Genomic DNA, 13,602 nt, shown 5'->3' with positions numbered 1-13,602 from the left:
TTGTCCCACAAGGGGAAATTTGGGTGTAACAGCAGCAAGAAAGACAGATTGAACAGAAACATACACAATTTTTACATTTTTAAAAAAAATTGTGTTGCCATATGATCCAAAGTGGTTACACAGAGGTTGAAGATGTTGAACACTTAAACACAGGGTGACCAGTTAGTCACTAAAACTGCTTGCAATCTGTGTCCCACAGCAAAAAAATTAAATTAAATTAAAATAATCACTGGGCAAATACTCATTTTTTTGTAGTTGCAAGGAAGTTGCCGTCCTGTTGTTACTGTAGTGTGTGAGTGAGCCATTAATTTATTTTGGCTGCAGTACAGTGCCATTCATTTCAAACCATTTCAGCCCTGGCCAGCAGCTGCCACTTTATTTGTGCAAGTACGTTTGAGATGGACATTTTTTGCAGTGCAGCCGAATGAAGAAGAAAGTGCAGGCAGGGAAGAAAATGGATATCTGTACCTATTAGCTCCAGAGCTCCCCGACTCACATCCCAGGAGGATTTTCTAACACAATGTTCTACAAACTGATGTTCCTGGAGGTCGGACAGGGTTATCCACAGACTCTGAGAAAGAGACACACTTCATCTGTCAGCCGAAAGGGTTCTGATCCAAGAAACCGTACTACTGGAGGATGTTTTCACAACAGCTGTGCCTGATTTCACTGGGTCTACATCCTAATATATACAACTGTGCTGCACATTATGGTGTTCTTATATCCGTTGGTGTGTCAATTACATTTCTGTAAGGCCTCAGGGACTTTTGCTTGGAGGAGGTTTTGCTCAGTCAATATCCCCGATATTCTCTTTTAAATTTTAAGTAAAAATATTCAAATTTAATGCAAATTGCACAAAATAATTTATTACGAAAGTTTACTTACAAATGCATGACCTTTATGAATAAATATTATGCCACGGGACTATTTAGATGGATTTTAATTTAACAGAATGCAGAAGATCCCATTGTGCCAAAGGTGCGGCTTACTCAAACTCGAGTAATTATGCATTTTTATCCCTCATTTCTCCGTTTACTGTTAATTCAGCATTTTTAATGATAGTAGTTGAGAAATCTGCACCTTTTGAATTTGGAAACCACCCACCACCTGCGATAATGGTACAAATCCCTTTTTCAAGAAACATTAGCATGGAGGAAAACAACAGCAGACTCATTTTAATTTACAACAAGTAACAATGGTGAACCTTGAGAGAAGCTAGTTTCTTATGTTCTTATTTGTTCTTATTTTTCTCATGCTCATTGATGGGATCAAACATTGTTTTGTTAACATATTCATCTCTACAATTATGAAGCATAAAAGTGTTGTCACTGGATGGTAAACTGTTTGGACTTTCTACATTTCTTCTTCACAATGTTCTCTCATCTTCATCAAAGTCAAAATGATCGGCAAACACTACCTAAGTAAATAAATAACACTCATGCAGTCGTACTTGTTAATTATTTACTCACAGTGCAGGCTGGAAAAAGTCATCTCTGACTTCTCCAAAAGGTGTCTGGAGTCAGGCGTGGGAAGTGTGGTTTGTAGACGGCCCCTCCCTACAAATAAATGCATACAAAGTCTGGTAACTGACGACTAACGGCTCTTGCCTTGATCACAGGTTTGACAGGACCTTAGAGGAAGTGTTGCAGAGATTCACAAAGCTGGCAATGGTTACAAAGTATTTCTTAAGATCTGGATGTTCATCAGTCCACAATAAAGCAATACTGTTTACAAACTGAAAGGAGTTCGAACTGTTGCTGCTCTCACCAGGAGTGGATGTCCTGCAAAGATAACAACACCAAGAGCCAAACATGCAATCCTGAAAATATGTTAAAAAAAATAAATAACCCAAGGTAACAGCAAAACAGTTGCAGATTTTTAACAAGTTGTGAAATCTTTTTTCATACATCCACTTTAAAGAAAAAAAATGGAATAAGATTAAGGAAAAGGAGAACAAAGAAAGAAATAAAAGTATTGCAGCACCACTCCAGTTTGCAAAGAACAGTTGGATGTTCTTTGAAGAGACCAAAAAATAGTCAGAGGAGAAAAAAAACTCTCAGAAAAATGCTCAACACTAATTTTGAGGGGGAAAAAGATACTGCCTCAAAACCCTAGTCTGAAGCACAGTGGAGGGAGCATCATGCTTCATCAACACATAGCATAACATAGCAAGACAATAATTTAAAGCACACAAGTGAATCAGTAAAAGAAGGATTGGGGGGGAAATGCATGTTTTGGACTCCTGACAGATATTGTGACTCTAAGAGGGCTGTTAAACCGACAGAAATATTCATAAAATTTGTTTTGTTGTGTTGTTGTTCCCAAATCTGCCCTCATCCTCACTGAAAGAAGGTTTACACGTTACTGACTCAAGAGTTCACTTTTTTCCAGCCTGCACTTATAGGAATTATTCAGTATTTAGTCAAGATGTAAAACCACAACTGCACAAGTGTTATTAGCTAGTCAGACTGTGCTTGTCTGTAATTATGTTTTAGAGACAGAACAGATCACTTTTCATGGCTAATCATAAGTGTCCACACTTAATAATGACCCTCTCTCTGAAGATCTGATGACCTTTTTTTGTTTTTGACTTTATTAATTTATGTTATAGATGGGGAAAAAAATCACACACACACACAAACACGCACACACAGACTAAATTGGAAAATCATACCTTTTGTTCTTCGAGCCTTCTTCTGGCTTTCAGCACATTTAATTGGAAGCGAGCTAAAACTACATTAAAATGCAAGGTCTCGGCTTTAATTTAAGCAGGCTTATGCCAATATTTAAAGAACTGTGCGTGAGATGGAGCCCTCTTAACACAAAGTACCCAGATTACAAGTGTTCAAAAGTAATTGAACAATACCAAATGTTACCTGGGCAGCTGCGTGGCATTTCCACTTTAAAAACGAGAAAACAAAAATGTGCGCATCCTGCTGTTCAGCGGGATGAGTGATGAATCAAAAAATCTAGCAGATAAGAGAACACTCATCTATACACCATACAACTCCTATACGGATTTAATTGGGGGGCGTAGTGTTGTGAAGCCTCAAAACCTCTGACGAATAGTAAACAACCATTCATATATAATGCAAAGTTTACGCCCAAGGGCAAACCAAATTTTCAAGGCTCAGGTGTATTCATATCTGTGTGAAACAGCCTCTTTGTCGTCTGACATGTCATCGGTTCGTCTTTCGATTGATTTTTTTTTCTAGATGAAGGCCCATTTAATTTTACTTTGCATGACACCTACAGTTCCTTCCTCCCAATAAGCTCCACTAGTAAATACTTCACTTCCATAACCTTATCAGACACTTTCACACAGTCCAACAAAAAGCCCTGCTCCCTTCAGTTCAGCTGCAGTCCTCTTTTGAAGTAGGCCTAGTTTCTCTCGGAAGGGATGTTTGATTTTCTAGTGCTTTCTTAGCTTGCTTGCCATCATGTTAGCATTAGCCAACATCTCCTGACAGATGGCGCACTCATGCTGAGGCCTGTGGACATCCTCAGTCCAGCTGAAGCCATAAGACATGGAGCTTTCCCAATAGTTTCTACCAACATTTTCCCCTGTTTTCCTCGGGTGGTGAGTCATATTGCTGATTAGTTGTTTACTCCACACAAAAAAGCGATCCACCCCTTTACAAATTTTGTTATCCTCCTTGCTATCAATCAGGGCCTTTGATGTGTCACTCTGTAATAATTTCCACCATCTGGTAACTATGAAAACAGGACTCGGGTTTTCTTTGACAGAAGGTTTTATGTTTTTTGGGGTTTTTTTTAATGTAGCGTATGTTGCGACTGTGTTGGTAAATGAGGGCCTTCAATATACTAATATAGTACATTAAAAATTCAGTCATTACCTTTTGTTTGATTTTGTATCACAATCATAATATATGATTGACAGAAAATCCCAAGGGATGCTTTGACTTGCCTCACAGCACAGAGTGATATAGCTTATATGATCAGTATCTATGTTACTGTGCAAATGAGCGACCCCTGATTTCTTTATTTTTGCTCCCAAGGAGCTAGGCCTTCTTGTCATTTTTGATCTTCAACAGTGGTTTTCAAGGTTTCTGAAGGTCTTTCAAAGTGTTTCTTGGGCACTGGCTGCTTTTTTAAAACAGTCTGACAGGCAGAAAATTGTATTTTTGCTATAACAAGGTAATATCCAAAGAGCTATTAGCTGAAAAACTTGGCATATTTCGGCATGGTGTGCACCGTGTCCTTCAAAAATTTGATGAAAACTGGACAAGTGGAGCACAAAAGAGGAAGTGGGAGACCCACAAAGCTATCTACACCCAATGAATAGCATCTGAAAGTCTGAAATGTCCCTGGGAAATAGGAAATCCAGTTAAGACCTGATACAAGACCCGAAAGATGCATCTGGCCCTTCAGTTGATTCATCCACTGTTCGCTGAAGTCTCATCAGAAATAGTTTCAGTGGAGGATGGCTGTCAAGAAGCCATTCTTCAGTAAAGGAAACAGGGAGAAAAGGCTGAGATATATCAAAGTACACAAGAACTGGAATGAAAATCAGTGGCAAGTTGTAGCATTGTAGTGATGAATCCAGATTTGACATTTGGCATTGAGGTCAGGAGAGAGATACAACAGTGAGTGTCTACAGCAATCTGTAATAAATGGTGGAGGCTCTGTCATGGTTTAGGGCTGCAATTCACCCACTGGGTTGGGGATCTTTTCAAAAATGATGAACACTGAAAATTACCATCAGATTTTGATCCACCATGCAATCATCTCATTACCAAAGGCTTCATTTTACAGCATGGTAGTGATGCCAGACATATTGTCAGTCTAGTAAAAGCATACCTGGATAGAAAAACACATAATGTAACACTATTGGATTGGCCTCCCCAGAGCCCGGACCTCAATGTTATTGAAGCAATGTGGGATCATGACAGAAAACAAAAGGCAGCCAACGTCCAAAGAAGAGCTTTGAATGTCCTTCAAGAAACCTGGAGAAGTATTCCTGATGACTACTTAAAGGAATTACAAGAAAGACAGTTCAGACTGTGTTGAGTGAGAATAAAGGTGGTCATCCCACAAGCTTGTTCTTTGCCTTATATATTGTGTTTCCATTTCAGGTTATTTAAGCTGACAAGTATATTTTTACAACTGAGTTTTGCTCAAAAAATTGCACAGCTAATAAAATTTTATACGCCGGACAGAACAAAACTGAACAGAAGTGATTGTTATTTGTTTTGATGCATCTAGCACACTCAGTGCAACACACCTGAGCTCCTCATCTATAAAGTTGGGCCAATATTGTAAAAGCCTCTGTGTCACTTTTAACAACCACCTCAGTTTAAATAAGCATGTGAGTTCAGCTGTTCAGTCTTGTTTTATGTAGCTACGGAGATTCAGTAAACTCAGCTCAATTATATTAAAAATAGAAAAAAAAATCTGGAGATTGTTATACATGGTTTTTTCCCCATGGTTAGACTGGTCTAATTACAAAGGAGTATATCGCTCCTTCTTTAGCCTTCCTTCCTTTGTTATCTATTCATATTATATTTGATTTTAAGCCGGGGCTCCAAAGTGTATTTTAGATTATCTGTTAATGTATGCTTATGGTCATAACTTGAGGTCCTAAGCCAAGGCTCTTTTGGCCATCCCAAAATCTCAGCTGAGAATCAATGGCGATCTGACTTTTTCTTTCAGGCCACATAGTCTTTGGAATCGAGTAGACAAGATAGACTAGCTCGTTATCATCTTTTAAATGTCTCTTAAAGACATGTTTTTATAAGCAGGCTTTTTCTTCTTCTCCACTTTGAATTATTTCAGTGTTTCCCTTCATTACTGTTTTATCATCTTCCACTAGAAATTATTTTTAATTTATCTACTTCTTTTTATTATTTGATTTTAATTTTGTCTGTTTTTCATTTGTAATTGCCCCCTGCTTCCAGTACACCTCGTCCTTTATATGTTTTCACTTTTGTTTTCTTGAATGTTTTATTTGTTGTTTACTTCCTACGTTGTTCTCTAAAGCACTTTGAAACTTTAATTTGAAAAGTGAATAAATAAATGTATTACTAAGTTATTCTTTTTATATATTTGGTGTGAAGATCAATGTGTTCTCAGATCATTTGCACATGTAAAAAAAAAACACACAAAAAAATTTGGCTAAGCATAGACCTGGAGGTTCCAATTAGTTGAAGCTGGTGGTCGTTATCTTCTTCAATTACACGTCTGACTCTTTATTCCTTATATTAATCTAATGAAGAATTAAACAGATCTATCAGTGGGAGCTGGTATCAAATGTTGACTTTATTCTAAAAGAAATTGAAAAGGGGTCCTTGTTCCCACCCTCAGTTCGCCACTGACTCCTTGTTCAGGAGTCAGTGGCGGTCCTAGCCTATTTGGAGCCCTGGGCGAACACTCCCTCTGGCCCTTGTCTGCATATTAAACATATTAAGGATTGTACATTAACATAAAACTGTTGTCGGAACCATACTGAATTCCACCAGACAAAACACACACACACACACATACACACACATACATGAAGCGAGAGAAAGTATGCATAGTATGCAAACAGCTACCAAACAGCCATCATAATTCGTCATACAACGAGAACAGGGCAAAAAAATATATTCTTCTGCCTGCTCCTTTTCACACGTGGTTGCAGTGCTTTACTGACAGAAAGTGTAGTTGGTTTGTTTGAAAGAACTAACTGTGGAAACTGTTGACCAAGTGTGCAATAAATAAATGAAATGAAATGAAATCAACAATTGACAATGACTAATTAATATTGTAGTGAAGTAGAGAAATGGCATGAATGAAGGGATCCAGCCCTTTATGTCTGCACAGTCACAAATGCAATCCAGGATGTAGACATGTAGGGATGTTTTATTGTCAACAACCAAGTGAAGCTTTTATAAGCAAAACCTGCACAAAGTTCTGTGAACTGAGGAGATAAAAATCAAGTCCTTTCAAAATAATGGAAAGAAGAAAAAGAAAAGGAACAGCTCTTCACCCAAAGCTCCTCCTCTTCTGCCAAACACAGTAGTGCTTTTGTTGTGGCTTGAGTATGTAAGACTGTTACTGGAACTGGCACACTGGCATTTATTAATAATTTCACTGCTGACAGAAGCAAGAGAATGAATGAGAAACTGCACAGACAGTAGTAATTTTCTCTGCTCAGATGCCGTCAAAGCAAAGAGGTGGAATATATCTTCCAGCTCTAATTTTTGAGTATGATAGTTTATTCATTTATTTCTGTTGTGTTCATTTTTTTTCTTTTTTTTTTCTTTCGTTACATTTCACAGTTTTAGGATTTTCTCATAAATGTTTTGTTTAGGTGCAAACTAATCGCTGACAGAAAAAGGCAACAGAAGGTCTCACTTTGGTCTGGATTGACCACTGTGCTATGAACTAAATGTGCTGTTTGCACTTGCTGCTTTTCTCTTTCACTCACAGGCTGCTTCCTGAAAAATAAATAAATAAAAGGGATAAATTATGGAACCTTTAAAATATCAAAAACCTTGGTTAATGTAATTGCGGAAGTGACATTTATTGTCTGTGACAATATGTAGCTGCAGTAATAAAACTTCCATTAATTGAAAATTTGAAGAAAAAAAAAAGTTTTTAAACAAAGTGAAGATACCCTCTAAATTAAGCTATACTTTCTTGGATGTCCATAATTAAAAAAAAAGGGCACTGAAGGTACTACACCTTGAGCTGATTCTGCATTTTAGGCTTCTATTAATCCTTTATGTTGGACCTTTCCTCTAGAAGCTGACCGAGGTGACTTCACACCTCATGAAACCAGTCAAGAGTGCACTCAGCACATCATAAAGCCCCATCCAAAAGAGTTTGGCAGTGTCAAGGAGGAAGCAGGAATTTTCATAGGCAAGACACAGAATATCACGCCCATGTGTAAAATGTGAATCAAATTTAATATTATAAAATATTATTTTGAGAAGGGGAGCTGCCTCCTGGAAAAAATAAAGCCCGAGGTGTTTACAATGTGAGTAATGCTCCGGCTCATTCTTGTTTATTGCAGAGTTTGGGGAACATTCCAAAGGCGTTTTGCGGTGACATTTTGTGATGTGTTCCACGGAGGGAGAAAAGGCTGCAGAGGGCAGTAGAATTTATTGACTGAATTTCGCAGTTATAAATGGGTCGTTTACAAGTGACATAAAGAAAATGATCTGTTCTCTGCTGAGGTGGTAGAGATCTGTAAACTTGTTCTGTGTACTGCCAACAGTAATGGCAGCCGTCACTTGTACTGGACGAAGTTTTATCGAATAGACTTTACTTTTGATTCAAGTAAATATTGCGCATGGAACCGAAGATGAAGATGAAGTAGTGAAAGCACCTGAAAAAGTTCTTGCACGGAAAACCCAAGCAGTTATTTGTGATCTGTCTCCAAGCACAATGTTAAATCTCCTTAGTTTGAACAACATATATTTGCATAACTGTATAGCGTAGAGTTGAGCTCACTCTCATTGTTTTATACGTTTTGCAAAAACCTTGGATTCCATTCACAACTTAAGACACTCTATGGGGAGACATCCAGAAAAATAATGGTCTCTGGAGAAAAGCCACTCAAAGACGTCGTTGTCTTTGCTGCAAAAACTCATATCCTTGACAAAACCACCCCAAAGCACTAATGTCTTTCCTTAGACTGCTACGGGTTGAAAAATACAGTTAATTTGCAATTTTCCCTGGAATGAAGTTTTAAAATGTTACTTTTCTACAGACTTGGAGAGCACATTAAACAACTTCAGAGCCTGAAGTGACATTGTATTTCAGTGACTTTCATGTTGTATCTAATGAAAGTCAATTCAGACTGAGCAATTATAGTTATAAAATAATGTTTTATGTCCCCCTGCATGAGGCCAATCATGCCTAATCATGGTGGATGGATCTATGTGCCTGAGTGATTCAAGGAACTATGTTGTCAGGGGAAATTTGCCTTAAGTCAAATTAGTCATGGGCGAAACTAAGAGCAATTCAGAAAATGGTCCAATTTGTGGTTTTTAAAACCAGCTACAGGGACATGGAAAGCCATTTCACTCTGAACTAGTGCATGATTTTTTTTTTTTGTTTCCTGTTCTCATGCTGTCCTCCCATAGGTGCCCAGCATGAGTAGAGGTCTCTTTTTTTCCTCTTGTACTTTCCCCATTGTTGTGTACTTTTTCAGTATTTTTCTGTAACGCTGCCGATCTCCGACGTGTATTCCCATGTGATGTCTATGTTGTGTGTGTAAGTCGGGGGGGTTCTATTTCTCTGTGGGGCAACCTGCATATGGCCAATAAAGCATTCATTCATTCATTCATTCATGATGTTATGAGATACCTACTAAATATAGCTGGGATCACTTTATTGCACAAAGAGTCTAGGATCAGTCTCCTAAAGAGGCACTGGACTCTGTTTCCCTTCGGAGTTGCCCCAGTCAGTGGCAGGTGGCAAAATTAAATGCACTGGTACTCATAAATCACTTTTCTTTCAAGTTTCTTTCACCCAATCCTATCTATGTGTCGAAGGATACCTTAATAGCAGGAGGAGCTGGGGGTCAGTCCATTTAATTTCTGACTGGTAGACAACCTGCTCTAATACTTGAGCTACAGCCTCAAGCTACAACAGGTTTTTGAATAGTCCCTTTGGTTGAATGCCTATATGTTGAGATGGTCCCCAGTGGATGAGTGGTTTGTTTCTCTGAGCCTTGAGATCAGGAAACAGGTTTTGACTCTTGACTCTTGTACTGAAAAGAAAAGTCTATATGTTTGTTGAATTTCAGATTCAGGAGGACCAGTCCATACTAGCTGTCAAATAATTGGTCAGCTCTTTATCCTCTTAAGGATATTTGAGGGTGCGTGGGCATTTGCCTAACCAATCTGCATGTTTTGCAGACTTGGAGAAGGCATTTAGCTGCACTCAAGGACACTTGAGGTGTCCTGTAGAGGCGTGTTACAGGAGTATAGGGTATCTGGTTTGCTGATATGGGTTATTTGTTCCCCACACAACAATAAACATAAACTACAAACTTGTTCAAGGTGTAAATTGAACTCTGAAAGGACTGAGTTACTGATTCGCTTTATAAACTTTTGCGGACAAAATTTCTCGGTGTAGCCAAGTGGCAAAGGGTGTTTGTCATCTGTGTCTGTGTTTGATGGCTTGAGGATTAGCGTTCTGCTTTTTTTGGGTGATGTGTGACTTATCTTCATGAAGCAATGACCTCCAGATTGCACCGGAGGGGTTTGCAACTGAGCATGAAGTGGCAGAAATGAAAATTTGCACCATCAAGTCTGAAGTTGTGGTTTTTAGCTGAAACAGGGTCTAGCGTAAACCCAATTTGGGGACAACTCAACAACCCACAGAAGCACCTTTAAACCTCCCTATATTTAAAACACTGTGCTACAATTAAATTTAGATTAAAAGGGGACTTTATAAAAAAGGTTACCCAAGGGACATCAACAAAATGTTTGTTGTATAAGTAGAGGCTTTAGTTTCCTTGACCCTTCGTCATTCAAAGCAAGCCATGCCTCCGTGTCTCCAGTATTATTTTTTTAAAGAACTACCTAATCAGCTGTGAATCTGATGTCAAATATAACAACACAGAATTGTAACTTTAAATGTATCTGCATTCTCCAGTGGTAAAGTGCCTGTTAGGGACACCCTAATCATATTCTCTTCAAGCCACCTTTAGCTCTGATTCCAGGTATAGTTAGACACCAACTACAACAATGGTGACATCAAACAATAGCCCCCATGAGTGTTTCTTTAAATAAGAGTAAAGACCCCAGTGCAGGTTTGTGCTCAATGCATCTGCCTGTGACAGTGCAGGCATGCTGTGCTTTGGTAAAAAGCCAGAAAAAAATAATTTCATACAATAATACTTAAAAACCAAGAGTGATATGCCTTTTTAAAAGTACTTGGCAGGAAGGTTGTTTGGGGTCACTCTCATGCTGCAGACTTAATTTAGGATCAATCAGATATAACTGTGTATGTAATGGATTATAGTAAACAAGCTTTTGGACAGTGCCGATCAGTTTGCTTTATGGTCACTGTAAATGCAAGTAGGCCTATCTATTGATAAAACCGACCTGGAATCAGTATGCAGCATTTTGAATGACTCACACCTCAGTATGTGATGACCTACTTCACATTAAAAGACTATCTGATCGTTGTGCAGCAGGCCAATTTATATTATAATGATGACAGAAGAAGAAAGAGTGACAAGGAGCAAAAGAATGAGTGAGACAGTGAGAGATGTGCCATTTTAGCTGTACAGACCTTGTTCTTCTAAAGCAGTCAAAATGCTTCAGTTGCACCCACACATCTCTCTGAACCTCCTACAGAAGCGCACAGAAACAAACACACTTCACAGCCCTAAAGCACCATTACCCAACATGGTCCGAAAAAAAAGCCTAGAGTGTACTTCAAGAGACAATCAATATGCAGGAGATTTTGAAATTGAAGTGAAATGGCTTCAAAAACTCTTTTTGTGAGGGTCTGTTTGTCTGCTAATTGACTGTTTGCTAAACCCCGCCTGCCGTTGCTCTGTCAGTTGCGATTTTCATTCTTGTTCAGTGGTTCAAGCTTCATTCAGGATGTTCTGCAGGCTTCTGCAAATATGGGTCCATAGATAGTCCGATTAGCATCAGGGTTTGAGTGGGTTTAAATAAAAGTAAATATACGTCTCTTATTTCATGTTTCAGTAGATTAAATCAAGTTCTGATCATGCTGATTAATGCTCAGAAAACTTTAGTTACTATGTTACAATGGCTCTTTTTTAGTATGAGTGGTGGTAAAAGCTTTTTTGCCAGCGTGACGCCACTGAGAGAATTAAAGGTGCGTCTACATGGGAGACTTTTAGTTGCAGTTGAAAACTGATAATAGGTTTTGTTGTTGTACTGTTACCATGTAATATGACTTTGTTTGGAAAGTTATCTCTATACTTGACTGGGATAGCTTCTTTAAATAAGATAATGCAAAAGAATGCTTGGACACTGCTAGCATAATGGACAGTTTTTTGACGGGGCTCCCACACAAACGCAAAGCAGAAGATGAACCATTGCCAAATATGCTTCCAAACCAACTTCCTTCCAAGCCAAAGAATCAAAAAAATGGTGAAGCATATCTTGCCTTTGGCTACACTTGCACAATGGCGGTGCCAAGGTAGGTATCCTCGACAGAATTTGTTTCCCCTGCGTCAGGAGTAGACACTGGGCTGTCCAAATCAAAAACAGTATCCCATATTCTTGATTTTTAGTCCACAAACACTACTTATAATGAAATGTTGGCGATGTTAGCTCTTTATACAATAAAGTTGCGGTGGGATACAAATAATATCAGGCTGATCCTGCCACAGTGTCCCCCCGATTTCTTGTAAAACATAGGGGGACCTAGCAAAAAAATTTGGGGAGCCACTGCCTTACTGCTAAAGCCAAAATTGTTCTGTTTTGTATCACACTCTTCAGTTTCACTACCACTTAGTAAGTAGTTCATGAATGTTTGCAGACAAGTCAGCATCTTCTGCATAAACAGTGGCTGTTTGCAGTAATCTACTATCGACCAAAGCAATCAAAAGGAGATTTTTAGTTCAGTACCAAATAAGTCTTTTGATCAAGTTTACCTAGCAGCAACAAGCAATCTCAAGCAACCACAGAACATACACTTAAATGCTGGTGGATTCGGTGTGTTGCTAGCTAATGTTTAGGTCTCTGTGACTGGGGTTTAGTCAAACTGAATAGTCTGTCCATTTGCTCAGTTTTCAGTTTTTGTTTTGTTTGTTTCAGACTGGCAGCTTGTAAAAGTGCAAACCCACCACACTGGGTTTTTTTTTTTTGACAGGTGGAGTTGGCAGATATCTTTACGTTATATAAAGTAGATAGAGAGCCATAACTTGTTTTCCCCTACATAGTGGGCAGAACTTAATTGCACTCTGTCTATATTCACTTATTAAGTGATGATGTAATGATCCAATTTTGTAGTCCAAGCTTCTACAGTACTTAATTACCTGATGCTTGTGCCATTATAACAATTATATATGCCTAGTCTTCTTTTTCACTTCTACGGGTTTTAACTAGAACCGTTTACACTATAGCCAAGGGCTTGCAAGTAATTTTATATAAGTATTGTATTATTTTTATTTATTTATTTTTTTGTTCATTAGTTTGTTTCTTTTTTATGTCTTCTTCATTCCCTGTGATGTAATTTGACTCTGCGTATTTGGGAACCCTCAACATGTACTTTTACTGAGAACATTCTGACCCTGATTCTACATTATGTTAACCTAAATATAGCTTTCTAGCTAGTCACAAGTTAACAATTATTATATGTAAATAGCCCAACTTAACTAACCTTCCAAAAAAAAAATTTCTGTGTGAATTTATATCCACGGCTATGTCAGATCTTTTCTTAAGAAATACTTGAGCCAGAACCTTTAGATGTCAGCTGGCTAGCTAACATACTGCAGTATCATAATTAGGCTAGACTTCAGTTCAAACAGATCAATCCTTTATTCTGTAGATACCTGGATGTTTAACACTTGTGAGAACAGCCACGCAGATTTCTTCTTTTTTTTTTTTTTAGCTAAATAAATCTGACTCATTTTAAACTCTCAGGAAGGCGTCAGCATTT

The sequence above is a fragment of the Neolamprologus brichardi genome, chromosome 17 (assembly GCF_056152115.1).
Source record: "Neolamprologus brichardi isolate AB-2024 chromosome 17, ASM5615211v1, whole genome shotgun sequence".
NCBI classification, from domain to species: domain Eukaryota; kingdom Metazoa; phylum Chordata; class Actinopteri; order Cichliformes; family Cichlidae; genus Neolamprologus; species Neolamprologus brichardi.
This window is presented reverse-complemented; position numbering follows the sequence as displayed.